Here is a 13,825-nt window from a genome sequence, read left to right on the forward strand (position 1 = left end):
TAAGAACAATACATTTCCCTTCTTTCAGTAGAGCTGCTTTTTCAGTTTTAGAGGAAACTCTTGTATTTAACAATCTTCCATGACACAATATGGAAGAATTTTATACAAAGGAGATTCTGTGTTGCATTCCTAAACTGCTCCAGAGTTTGAGGGAAGATTATCTGTAGCCTCCTGGATGATATCAATGGCGACTAGATAAACTCTCTGGAAAAATATACATTTACTCTTTAGTGCTGTGAAAATATAGATAATCTGCACTATAGTGCTTATATTCTTATCTTTAATGAAATGTTATGGGAAATCAGTGTAAACCAGGATTAAGTGGGAATAACTCTTGTGACGTTGTTAAAGCTGCAACAGACAACAAAAAAATTAGGAAATTAAATCTTTAAACATGTATTAGGTTCTCCTACAGTATCTTTTATCAAAATCAATTTTCTCTGAAAAATACATTAAGACTTCAGAAGCTGAATATTTTGATATTCAAATATGTGAACTAAATTATATTTTGGATGCTTGACCAATCACAACTGATGCTGGCATCATTACTGGGATTTTTACTTTTCAGAGTGCCCCAAAATGGATAACTGCTGCAGAAATAGGAAGTTTCAGGGACAGAAAAGCTGTGCTTTTCATAGGCAGCATTTACTGATGCATGCTGCTGATAATCTTCTGGCCAGAGAATTAAATGTGAATTCTTTATTCACAGCTCAGAGCCTTTGCTCCCTAAAGTAGCCTCCGTGAAGCGACTGCAGCTGTATCTGAGAGCTGATTGTGTGAGCTGCATGTGCTGCTGCATAAATGGGATCTGTGACTGGAGTGTCACGGCCGTGCCTGCTCACAGGAATCCAGCTCTAGGGACTGCAGTCCCTCCTCCCGCATTTCAAAGGTAGGCTTTGGGGTGGGTCCTTGATCAAGAAGGAAGTCTGCAAAGAGACTGGGGAGGAGCAGGGGGGAGGAAAGAGTACAACTAAATTTTGAAACAAGTTAGTGACAACTGTCAGCAGCACCGGATAAAACTGAAATGCAGAGGTCGCAATGGTATGAAAAGGGAAAAGAGGGGTGTGAAGCACTAGGGTCATCAGAAAAAAAAATTGCAAAAGCCAATTGAAGTTTAAAAAGGCATCTTCTTTTTGTTACTATTTTCTTCCTCTTTAGTTCTCCATTATTTCAGGTCATTCCCCTGAATATGTGTCATGACTTAACCCAGCCAGCCTCCAAGCCCCATGGAGCTGCTCACTCCCTGCAGAAAACTAGGGAGAGAACTGGAAGGGTTTTTAAAAGCCAGCAAACTCGTGGGTTGAGATAAAGACAGTTTATAGGGAAAACAAAAGCCGTGCACACAAGCAAAGCAAAACAAGGAATTTTCCTGCCCCCTTTTTTTAAAAATCTGTGCTAACACAGTCGAAATTGCTGAACTACATTCATGCATATGAAATCACACCTTCATTTTGCTATGTATGAGGCAAAGAATTGAGCGTCCAGTCCGAAGGCAGTGGAGGAATTTTGCACACAAGAAGAAAAACAAAAGGAAATAAAAGGTCACTGTCTTAAGTGGGTAAAGAAAATGGGATGTAAAAGGGCTAGATTAAAAAAAAGTGAGTTACCATTAAGTAATTTTCCCTTCAGACTAATTTCCTTTCATTCCTCTAACTTAGTAGGCATTATGCTAAATGACAAAACAAATGGTAAAGATCAGGACAAGAACTTCTCATGTAGAACAGCCAGAAGTGCAACTTTGTAAGTTATATTTTTTTCCCTTTTCCCCCAGTAGTCTAAAGATGCTCTTATAAACAGTATATGCTTGTGAACAGAAGTGGGCTTCTAATGGAAGTGAACCATAATTTATTTTTATAGCTTGCAACGCTCAGTAACTTTACTTAACATGCCATTTTTGAAACTAAATGTATGATAGAAGGAAAAGTATGAGACACAGCAAATGCACTAAGGAAGATTTATACGTTTCCACTGAAAAATAAACTGATGGTCTGGTTCACTGACACCACATTGCTCCAGCATTGGGCAACTCTTGCAGGTAAGTCTCCTACAGTATTTGACAAATAAGTCTACCTGGTGCTTCTAATTTTTTTTTTTTTTTTTTTTTTTTTTTTCAGATGAGGGAAAGATTATACATTTTAACATCAACCGAGTTACTGCATGGACCAGTGTGAGAGTTAGCACTGATCACGGCGTTAAGAGGTATCACAACGCAACATTTTGCTTGCTGGATGCAAAGATTTAGCAGCAAGTCACAACTAACTTGTTAACTATCTGTTTGGTGCTATTGTGTCACATCCATCATCACCACACCCAGTACCCTCTACTTGACAGTCTATCTCATTATAACAACTAAACAGAAAAGGATCCTCTAAACCCTTTCTGACTGGGGCTGTTACTGGCTCCACCAGGAGAACAATTAGGAAACAAAGTTCCTTTGGCAATGCTGCCATCCTAAATGCTAAAAAGATCTTTTATCAGGCTCTAGTGATTATTTTTAAGTTTAAAGAAAATTTTTTTTCTGCTTCATTAGCCCCCAATTAAAGTGAGTTATATGAATGAATGAAGACAGACTTCACATCTCCTGCAATGTTATACATGGCCTTATAGCTTATTCCTATTTTTTAAGTGCTGCATTGCAAGGCACTTTCTAAAACCTACTTAGAGCATACATGGTTGCTGATTTGTTTTATTTTTTGTCTTCTTTTCAGTACCTCATACTTTTATTGCTGGAAACAGCTGTATATGATCATGTGTTTTGACAAAAAAGATAAAGAGCAGGTCAGGAAATATGAACTGTGAGTCTATCTGGTTAATTAACGTATTTCAGGAGAGGTACAGGAGATAAATGAAAATCTAATGGTTCCTGCCTTTATCCTTTGCCAGGCTCAAGGATGCCTCCTAATTTGACTTGAACATATTTTTGAATTCCTTTAAAGCTAGTGTTCCTAAAAATACCTGTAAAATCATCTAGATACTAATTGGGACATTGTGGTTTTTCCCACAGGAAGCTTCATATTCCTAGTTCTGCCTCAAACCAGCCAATTTCTAGGAGAAACATCAAGCAATTCATTGCATTTGCCTGCACAGCCTGGGTCAATCTGTTGTCAAATGATGAGATTCAAGGCCTAGAAACTTGCATCTTTGCAAATTGTGTGCCAGCTACAGCCAGGATTCAGGTGAGCTCTTTTGTAAACCATTTGTCTCACCTATACGAACCTGCCAGTTGGCACTTTTCTGTAAGCTTTTTAATTTCTTTTCCCTTATTTTAATTATGGGAGGTACATCAGTGCCTGAGGCTATGTTACTATCTCTAGACTGAGGCACTTTAAAGCAAATGCTTGTTTTATACATCTTCTGCTTTTTAACCTGGTATTAATGCAGACGTATGTCACAGCTTCTTGATGTGGCAGGTGTAGGTATCCTCACTTCTCAGTGGCCCTGCTTGGCCTCAGTATGTTTGTAAATGTTGAAGCCTTAAAGATGTTTTCCCCACAGAAACCACAAAGTAAATGTAACAAGTAATCAATCTTCTGAACAACAAATCAGGAAACCTCCTAACGAACATCCTACACAAATGCAATAATTAATCTGAGCTATGACCTGAATGGCAATGAATATAATCAGCTTGAAATGATGTGCATACTGTACTCATTTTTTTTGGCTGTCACAGATAGTCTGTTATATGCAATGCAAACATATTGGTTTGTTTTGAAGAATACTAATTTCAGGAAGGGAATGTGACACAAATGGTGCATGCAGATCAGGTTGTCTGTTCTTACATGTTCAGACTAAAGCAAAACACAATGTCAATGTCAAAGCAGAACAGGAAGGATATATATACAGTCAGAAACTAAAAAACCCCAAGCCATCAAACCTAGCACAAACCACACAGCAAACCCAGTCCTTTAACCACAAAGCCTCAGACAAGCGATCGAGGGCTGTGATCATTAAGTGGTGGAGAAAGAGATGTATTTGGCACAGGTTCAAATTAGGCAGTGTAAGCTCTCCTTTATTAATTAGGAGGACATGTCATTTGAAAACTACAGGCTGATCTTCAGCTAGTGTAAGTCAGCCTAGTGCCATCTAACTCAGTCCAGCTGAAAATAGTAATGAGACAATAAATTTTTTAATCTGAATTAGTAAGTAACACTTAAAGATTTTACAACATGAATGTGTTTCTTCTTCATTTGGCATCAACGTTGGGTAATAAAAGCAGCTGGGCAGGTTTCAGTCCCCAGTGAGCAGGCTGGAGGCCATTGTGCACAGTAATGTTTCCAGGGCAGCATTGCAGAAGTGTTTTTAAATAGGAGAAAAAGCACTTTCCCTAAGGATTAAAACAATGTGTCTTTTAACAGACACATTAACAACATTAGTTGTCTTTTAACAACTTTTCTCTTACATAGATTTTCTTTTTATAAATCCATCCACCAAAACTAATGTAGGAAATGCCTAAAGAAATACCACCAAAAAAAACCACCTTCTTGAACAGATACAGGTGACTCTTACTGACTTTCACTATCAGACATGCAAGGATGGGATTTATTATTATTTATATTATTATATAGTAATTTATATTATATATTATTTATATTATTTATTTTATATATTATTTAGTTAGTTTTTATTTATGTAACTTGGCTGTCATTTCAAAATGATGTGGGGAAAAAAAAAAGGAATTCCTTGTACTTTTTCTGGTGGTAGCTCACACTAGTTGAGATTGGGTGGATGTTCCCTAGGGACTGTTAAGAAATGCTTATCATGACATTTTCCTCAAATGACATTGAAATTTTCTTGTGAGTCATTAGATCCATCACTTGAATTTAACTGTGAATTTAACATTAAGCGTATTATACCAGGTCCATGAAAAGGTAGGGCTGGCCAAAGGATGGAAAAGTCTGACAGGTAACTGGTGAACAGTTACACGTCAAGAAGAAAATCGATTGTTAATAATAACCTTGCTTACTCACAAAGAAAGAGGATAAGGAACAATGGAAAAGAAGCGGAAAAAATCAGAAAATGAATGGGCCTAGAAAGAAGAGTGGAGTACAGGAACAGGAACACACTAATGATGGTTCAAGAAACATCCTAGCACAATTAATAAAATGTAAATATATATTATATTAGGTTTTTTCTCTTCAATAATTATTTTCTGCTCTTTTCTGTGGTGTCACCACACACAGCTCTTGTTTTCACTTCCTCTACCATGGTTAAACGTACATCTATGTTTTCCTTCTCCATATAGTGTGAAAGAATTATTTTCCTCATTTCTCAGCCGCTGAAAGAGTGCCTGTTGCCATTTCCACAGTGGCCTACACTTACTTCACCACAGAAGGAATCAGCAACTCCAACGTCAATTTTTTTGCCCTCCATTCCACAGAAGATGTGAACTGTAGAAAGCAAACCTCTGCTTTCCCTTTGTGCTCCCTGTCTCACAACACTTGGCCATTTCCTCTGGCTTTCTCTGTGGCCACTTTTATCTGTGAGTACCAGCAAGAGCTCCTTGTGCCTCCTGCCTCCCGCAGGCATGGTTCACACCCAGCTGCCCCGGGAGCCCGGCAGCCGCTCTGTCCTCAGACAGCCTCTGGGATCTTCTCCTGCACGCTCCAAGGCATAAGGCAGGCAGATGGGCTCTCAGATGGTGACAGGGACAGCGAGGCACAGGATGTGCAGAAGCATCCCTTCCACAGAGTGAACAGGAACAGACTGTGAAAGGGGGGTCAGGCAGTTTCCAGCCGTGCTTTGAGGAGGGCAGAACTTGTAGCTTGTGAAAGACTTTGAGATTTCAAAGTCTGGGCTCTAAGCTGAACATCAAATTGAAAATTTGAAAATTTCACTTGAAAGAAAATTACCACCAACAATGATTTCTGTATCTAGCAAATATAACTTTTTCAAAATGTTGGCACAAACCACTTTGAATTGTTTCAGGTTTTTGAAGGAGGAAAGAAACAAAAAAGAAAAAAGTGGGATATAGGGAAGCAAGACATGCTCTAGACAGACCATGACTTTTATTTGTGAGATTTTCATAGCTGTGGCAACAACTATGAAAAAACCTGACTTTTTGTTTCAACAGATAACATAATCTATTAAAAACCAAATAAACCAAGCCAGATCTACAGACTATCCCTCACCAGTTCAGTTGCTCTGGTACATGTGAGTAGATGAAGTACGTCAAGGGTATCCCTGCTGAAATGTAAAATGCAAGTGCCGAGAGCTAACCAAAGCTGTATGAAAGCATACCAGCTGGGCTGGGACAGCAAAGGAGGAAGGTCAGGAACTCTGAAAAGAAAGACGATCAATACCAAAGTCTTGAGAGGAATGAATTCAAGTCCTATGGAGAAAAAGAAAACTACCTTAGGTGAATTGTCAGAAGCAGCTGCCTGTTCAAAAAATAATGGTGCTTGCTCTTTTGCTCAAGTTTCTTTTCCTTTCTTTTTTATTTTTCTTTTCTTCTAATTTCCTTTTCTTCTCTGCTTTCCCTTGGTTAATAGAGGAAAAAAAATGGTGCCTCTATATGCTATTGCAAAAGTGTTGAAATCTGGCAAGTGCAAAAAGGCTAGAAAAATGAAAGATTAAAAATGTTAAAGTATATTCAGCAGCCAAGAAGCTGACCCAAAACCACAGGTAATAAGTTCATGCAGATGTCAACTTAAAGTTCAGATGGATCAGCATTTCAAGCAAATTTTCTGCAGGGTTTTTAGAGGGAAAGGAAAGAAAGAAGGTAATAAAACCGGAAATAAGCTTTCAAGCCTATTTGGCCATGCAGTCCTCTCTGCAGTTCTGCTTAATAGAAGAAATATTCAAATAGTCTAGATTTTTTTTCTTTCTACAAATTTCTCAATTAGAAATGGTTTATTAATTAATGGAAATTAGTGAGAAACCCCACTAACTAGTAATCTCCAGCTCTGAAGAATGGATTACTTTCCCTAGACTTGGCATCAAGGGAGAGAGCTTCAGTACCAATCCTGGGCTAGGGGCAAGGTGCAGAAGGAAGGAGAGGAAGCACAATGCTTACCCCATCTCATCTCCTGCTCTCACATCTCTCCATCTTTCCTGAGGCTCAGATTTTGTCTAAATGTTTTGATAACCCTTGCTATGGTGGGGCTTGAAAAATACTAATGTTGATAGAGAAAATGAGAGCATATTTGTACTAATTTTGCTAAAGCTACTGATGTGAGTCTGGATTTAACTCCTGCAAATCAGAGCACAGCACGGACCTACCCAGCTGAAGAATAGGAATTTCTGTACAAAAGGCAGCATCATGTAAACCTAAGATCTATAGTCTCTTAGTTCTACAGGGTCTTTGTATTTTTAACTTAGTTACAGCTATGATATGCAATGAGATATGGATGATGCATGCTAAAGACCTCGGCTATCAATTAGTAATAGGCAGGAATGAAAGATGAATATCTAATGTTTGACTGATACAGTCTCCAGTGAGAGTGGCTGGGTATTTTAAATGCATGCCTGCATTTCTGGGGAAGATACAGTGAGCGGCTTGATGCCCACAGCAGTTGGCACCAAACAGTTGGCAGCTTCTTCATCTGCCTCCCAGGAGAGTGCCTGCTTTACACCAGGGTTTGGTTTCATGTTTAAACCTGCCATGGAGAATGACAATGATGATCGGCGAAGAGACAGTCAGCAAAGGCACCCATGTCAGGCGCAGTGAGAGAGAAATGTTGCCTATGCACTTCAAGTGACTGCTCAGAAATAGGTTAAACCTCCTGTGGCACAGTCACTATGGATTCCATGGGGCTTGGGGGGCTTTGTGCTCACTTGCACAGGCAGGCGGAGCCTGACCCCACAACCTGCCCCCAGCCCCAGCACAGGAGCACAGTGAGCAGGGCTGCTCTCCATCCCCACTTTCTTAAGCTCCCCTGTTCAGAGATAAATTTCTATCTAAGGGGGTTTAATGCTCTGAACATGTGAATGCCTGTGTGTATGCCTGTGTCAGACCCCACCTGACAGGATCTGTTGATAATCTAAACCCTCAGGTATTCAGACATCCTTTTAAATGAATAGCCCACATAATGTTTAAATACCTGAAATGGAGACCAATGAACTTTTTCTACAAGGGAAGTTGTTTTTAAGACACACTTCATTACGAAAAGCCAAAAGCCAGCAAGACTCTGTTCCTTGTAAGAGTAGCAGCAGCTAACACATACAGCACAAATAGATCTATTATTTACTAGCCACCTAAAGCTTTATCAGTGCCAGCGGTGAACTGCACTGAATCTTATCAGCAGAACTGCTTTGATACTAAGCTGCTTTTCTCACAGAGAGTTTTCCTGGATTCTCCAGGCCCTGCAGTGAGAACTGCAGAAACATGCAAGACAGCGTATGCTCTCTGCAAAGCAGGCTACAGAAGCGGCCTGTGCTAATCATTCGAGCTGTTGGCACACTCTTAACCTCTTGCCAACAGCTGTGAAATTATTCTTTTTTCAGATCTGAAAAAAAAATAATTGCAGTTTTATTTTTTCCTCAAAAAGTTCCAGAAACATTGATATGACCTTTAGGGGAATGCTACAGAAAATGGGAGAGATAATGGGTCCTTTGAAACAATGAATCAATGGGGAAAATGTATTTTCTTACATAATCCATCACCCTGATAAAATTTGCACTTGCTCTGTTAGGGAAGAAACTGGCTATAAACTGTTCTGTGCAGGGAGAGCGGCATGGTGTGTGGTGCAGTCTGTAACGAGGACACAACTGGGGATATTTTGTGCTCAGCAATTTACATAAGCAAAGAGCCTAATCCTGTGCATGCAGGACTCTGGAGCAATGGAGAAAGCAGGAAAGCAAAAGAAGGAATCACCTAACTTCCATGCACTCCCATGACTTTGGTATCCAAAAGAAATGAATGGAAGATAATCTGGCTGCATGTGCCTCAGCTGCTATGGGGGGCTGGCCTGGGCACTGCACTCGGCTTTTCTGCTTGCTGGTCAGGTAAAAGATTGTGATGGTTGCAAAGATGAAAACTTTCACTTGTTCTTCTCTGACAGGCTCACACGTCTTGAGAGATGTTTTGGGAGCTGTATATCACACAGCTGAGGATTTTTAAGCATGGTCCGTGCAATTCGGTGGCATCAGCAGAAGCACCAAAGGTAACCAGAGCAGGATTTATGCAGGTTGTCTTGGACTGCAGACATGAATCACACAATTGCACTGATACCTTAAGAGTTAAGCTTATAAAATACCTAAATATTACAGGTACAGAGCATCAACCAATCTCAAGATAAAATGATGCATTTGCTAAAAATTACTAGAGCTCATACAATATAAGGTTTTCTGTACAGTCTTATGGCTGTCATCTTCCAGACAGAGTCCTTTGGGAATCAGAAATACTTCATGCTTTTAAAATCTTTATGAATCCACTATGTAAAGGAATCATAGCACAGCACTATGCCTAGAAAAAAATCTCCAAACTACTATTCTTTTTAAATATTCACAAAATTAATAATCCAGGGTAATAAAATTCAAAATAATTGCCCTTTTTTTCAATCTTACAATGACATTATTAAACAAATAAGCAAAACAACTCTCAGATTTATCTTTGCTTGATCATTTGAGTGAGTTTTAGACAATTACTGTGAAAAATGAAACTCCCAAATTGCTACCAGCATAAAATGAAAACAATAGAGGATTTTTTTCCTCTGCTTTTTTATCCCTTCATCATCTCTCCATTGGACAGCATTGTGGATTTAGTTCATTTTACTGTGGCCAGTGCTGGTTTGCTGCAGGTTAGGTCAGGCTGCTTGTCTTGCACGGGGTGTCAGAAACCAACACGAGAAATGAACGCAGAGAAAAAAATGCTTTATGGTAAGAGTCATGGAAATTGCTGGGAGTGTAAGGCAGGCATCACAGCTGAAATAATTTTTTGCCTTTTTAAAAAGATAATGTTTCAGTTTGGTACTGTCACTTCAAAACAAACAAAGCGAACTAACATTTCCTTGAAGAAAATAGTAATTTCTTAAAAGACTAGTCTTAAAGTTTGTTTAGATGCTCCCTTTTCAGAATAGGAATAATTCATAGCAGAGAGACAACATGTTGAAAGGTGTGTAGTTTGTTAGCAGTAAATAGTAGTAAATACAATCCTGCTCTCTCTGTCCTGCCATTTTATAGTGAAGCTGGCTGGGCTGGCAGCTCTTCTGTCCAAGAATACATTAGCAATTCATCAAAAGAGCAAATGTCATTATACATGGGAAGCCCAGGGAATTATTTTGCATTTGATTTCCAGCTCTGATAGCATTATTATTGATTTAAATATCCTCCTGCATAACATGCACTAGACACAAAAAATCATTGTATTTTCGAGCTTCCAATCACAGTAATCCTGAGTTGTCCAAATACTGATGGCTTTAATACAGCTGAATATACAAACCCCTTAGGTCAGACTTCTAGCCTGCTCACTGATGAAGTTCATCAGAAGCTGCCACACTAAAGCATAATTTCTGAAATATCTAAGAACACAACCCTAAAGTAGCTGTATGGGTATACTGTATACCCACAAAGCCAGGCATGAATCTTGTAATGCAAAAATCTGGTTTAGGTAGAAGTAGTGAAAATGAGGAAGAAAACATTTCCTTGTGTTTCCTGTCTCAAGTAAAGAGTGGCATAGTGGGGTCAACACAGTGAGGTCACCTGTAATCACAGCTCAGCCTCCCTGAGGGATTGAGACCAGGCCTCCCTGGGAGCACAGGGCTCTACCACCTCCATTAGAAATGCCCATTTTAGGAGAAAAACAGGAAAAGACCAAGCTGATAGAGATGAAACGTGATAATTTGCTCTTTAAGTGAAAAGGCTTTTTACTGTATTCCTTGAAAATGCAGCTTTATGCTTTATTTAAAGCACAAAACTATCTAGCTGCAGTGCTGGCTGTACAACAGGAAGTTATGCACATATTGGGACTCCTGGATCATAAGGAAGGTGTTCCTTTGAATGTTTCTGACAGATATCCACGTGTCAGACCCCACCTGTGAAGAAGGGTGCCTATGGTACATGGCCAAGGCATCTTCAAGGACTTCCCAAGCTGCTTTAGGAACCTCACAGTGCTCCTGAAAACAAGGACTCATGGATAGCCTTTGGTCCTCTTGAAGAATAAGCATTAAATCATCGCCTGAATGTGAAAGAGACTTGGCAGGAGACTGGGGCACAAAACAATTTTGACAGTGGTTTGCAAGATGTCCAGAAGAAAGATGGGGAGTTGTTTCTGCAGCTAGTGAGACACTATGTTCTGCCATGGGTGGAACAGACAGGACTACAGCTTGCAGCAATTCAAGGCTGTGTATGTATTTGAATCAACACAGCTGCTGAAGGAATTGGGAAAAGGAAACAAAAAGACCTTACGACTCCATGTGGTTATATTGGAGAGGACCGGCTGGGATGTTACCACAAGGCCAAAATAAAAAAGTGAGGGTGAGAACTTGGTATGAGAAAGCACAAGTTTACTGTTCCTTACTCTGCTTGTAACTAGTATTGGATACAGAGAACTAGTACTGAAGGAATTTGTTCCCTCTCTCTGTAAATGCCAAACCAACAAGCAAACCAACAAGCAAAAAACAAAACAGAGAAGGAGCTTTGTTTAGATAAATGCACCCATCCAAAACCAAGAGACACAAAGCACTGCTGGGCTCAGACACAAAGATGCTTCCAGCTCAGGGAGGGCTTTGACATCTGCTCCCCAGTGACTCTGGCTAGAGGGATGAATTCATGGCCCCTCCCTAGAGGTTGCAGACCCACAGCAGCTGGCAGATGAGACTGGCTGCTCATGTCAGCGCAAAATTCATCAGCTCTGCTGACTGCCCTGGTGGCTGTGGTTTAGAGCTAAACCAGGAGACCTCAGGGCTGAAGCAGTGGGGGAGTCCTCTCTGTGGCCTCTGCTAGGGGAAATGGGCAATAACCCCAGCCAGGATTGAGGACACAGCAGCAAAGAACAATTCATCTTCAGCCATGTGGTACACTTGTTGAATGAAGGTTAAAAGACACTCGAAACATTCTAGATTCTGTGAAACTAGAAAACCTTCAGAGGTGGTGGCCTGTAGAGAGGAAAAGAGTGAAAAATACTCTAAGATTACCACCTCTCTTCCAGATGCTTCACTAGATTAGCTTCCGCTTTATTGAAATGTGTGTCTAGCTTCAGCCTCTATTCCTGGAAGTGAAGGAGTCAATCTTACTTTTATCAGCAATGAAAGAGGACTGTGGTCCCAAGACAAGAGAAGACAGGACATGTACAGACATGCAGATTACTGCAGCTTTCCAGACCCTGCTGGCACAGCTCACCTTTGTCACATTTATCCACAGACAGGTTATAATTATTTTCTGTTTTCTTTTTTTCTCACTTAGCAAATTGCACTGGAAAAGTTTAGTTATCAGAACTAACTTGTTTCTGCCACACTGGTAATGACATACATAACTGCCTACATGCTATATAAAAATTCAGTGATCCCATACCTAGAAAAACACATGTATGTGGGCTAGGGAAAAAGTGGGATGAGGACAGGTACAAACAGCATGATTTAGTTAGCTTGACTGAATGTTAAGCATCAGTGTGCTATTCCAAGATACCTATTTATTTATAGGTTTGGATTTTTGATCATACAACTTTTCAATGAAATTAATACTTTTTAATAAAATTAAAGTATTCTTTACTGAGAAAGCATCAGAACACACTCCAGATATCCAAGGATGACAGTAGATTTGCTCTGCTTGATTTATTTATTGACGTTTTATCCACTTACATGTTTCCCAGGTGCTACCATTCTGCTTCCAGTTTCACATTTTAAAAGGAGTATTATCCTTCTAAAAAGAGGCATTCTTCAAATCCTATGTAATCTCCACACTAGACTGTTACGTCTAAAATGTTAGTCTAAAAGTGCAGTACATGAATATATTTTCATCATATAAAAACACCATACTGATGGATTTCTCCATTCACGGTTAATTAAAGTGTGAGTTTTATAGCATCTGTTAATTTTTTTCAATTCCATTTTTTCATTTTTAAGGTTGACTTCTTTTGAGAGCCTTGGGGAAAGCTTTGCCTCACCATGGACCCAGCTTTCAGAAATGAGGTCATAATTAGATGTGGATGATTCTTCTGTTTGAAAACCTCCACAAATTTAACCAATTAAAGTTGGTAATGGTGGTTGTTAACTAAGAGCTTAAGTGAGCATGTCAAGGGTAGTCTGTAGGTGTTGCCAAGTGTTTGGAAGGCTGTGATGGCTTCCGATCAGTTCTGACCAAGGTGAGTTTCACATTACTTGAATAGGAATTGGATGGTTTTTATTCTCCTGGAGTTCTGCAGCTGTTGATTTATGGATAGTGTTTTATGGGCAGCCAGTACATTTATTTTTAATGCTGTGGTTACCTGTTGAAAGTATTGTGTGCTAACCTCTGCTGGGTGTTACTGTGTCTGCTCCTGCTGGAATTGCTCTCAGCAAGTGGTGATGGGTCAGAGGAGAATGCTGGTAGGAAAGAAATTGGTTGTTTGATGTTGAGTCGCTGCTGGTGCTGGTACTATTGCCGTGGGTGTGTTTGGGATGTCCTCAGTGGCATTACTGTGTCTCAGTTGTGCAGTTATGTTGGTTCTCACATTCTCAAAGCCAAAGGCTTGTGAGGTTGTGTGTACTGCCCCCTTGGCTCACCAGGGAAGGCTGCAGCATGACAGGAGACACCAAATCAAAAGGCAAGCCTGGCATGAAGTGCAGCTGCAGTAGTGTGTCCAAAGTGCTGGAGTATCCACCATCAGAATGTCTCTTTTTTCTAGTTTAAAACACGATATGTACTGTGAAAGTAAAAAAACCACTTCAAACAATATGTGTTTAATACCCTG

At 39.8% G+C, this 13,825-nt stretch overlaps 1 protein-coding gene and 1 long non-coding RNA gene across 3 annotated transcripts in view; one reads left to right on the plus strand and one right to left on the minus strand.

Moving 5' to 3' along the window:
* The window catches only part of NTNG1 (netrin G1), a 147,200-nt gene that overhangs the window by 106,048 nt on the left and 27,327 nt on the right, over positions 1-13,825 (minus strand). The window lies entirely within an intron of this gene.
* The window catches only part of LOC138113783 (uncharacterized), a 32,618-nt gene continuing 31,917 nt past the window's right edge, over positions 13,125-13,825 (plus strand). Inside the window, exon 1 of the long non-coding RNA XR_011152328.1 lies at positions 13,125-13,237. This is a non-coding gene — a long non-coding RNA (uncharacterized lncRNA). The remainder of the gene's footprint in view (positions 13,238-13,825) is intronic.

This window comes from Aphelocoma coerulescens, chromosome 8 (genome assembly GCF_041296385.1).
Source record: "Aphelocoma coerulescens isolate FSJ_1873_10779 chromosome 8, UR_Acoe_1.0, whole genome shotgun sequence".
NCBI classification, from domain to species: Eukaryota; Metazoa; Chordata; class Aves; order Passeriformes; family Corvidae; genus Aphelocoma; species Aphelocoma coerulescens.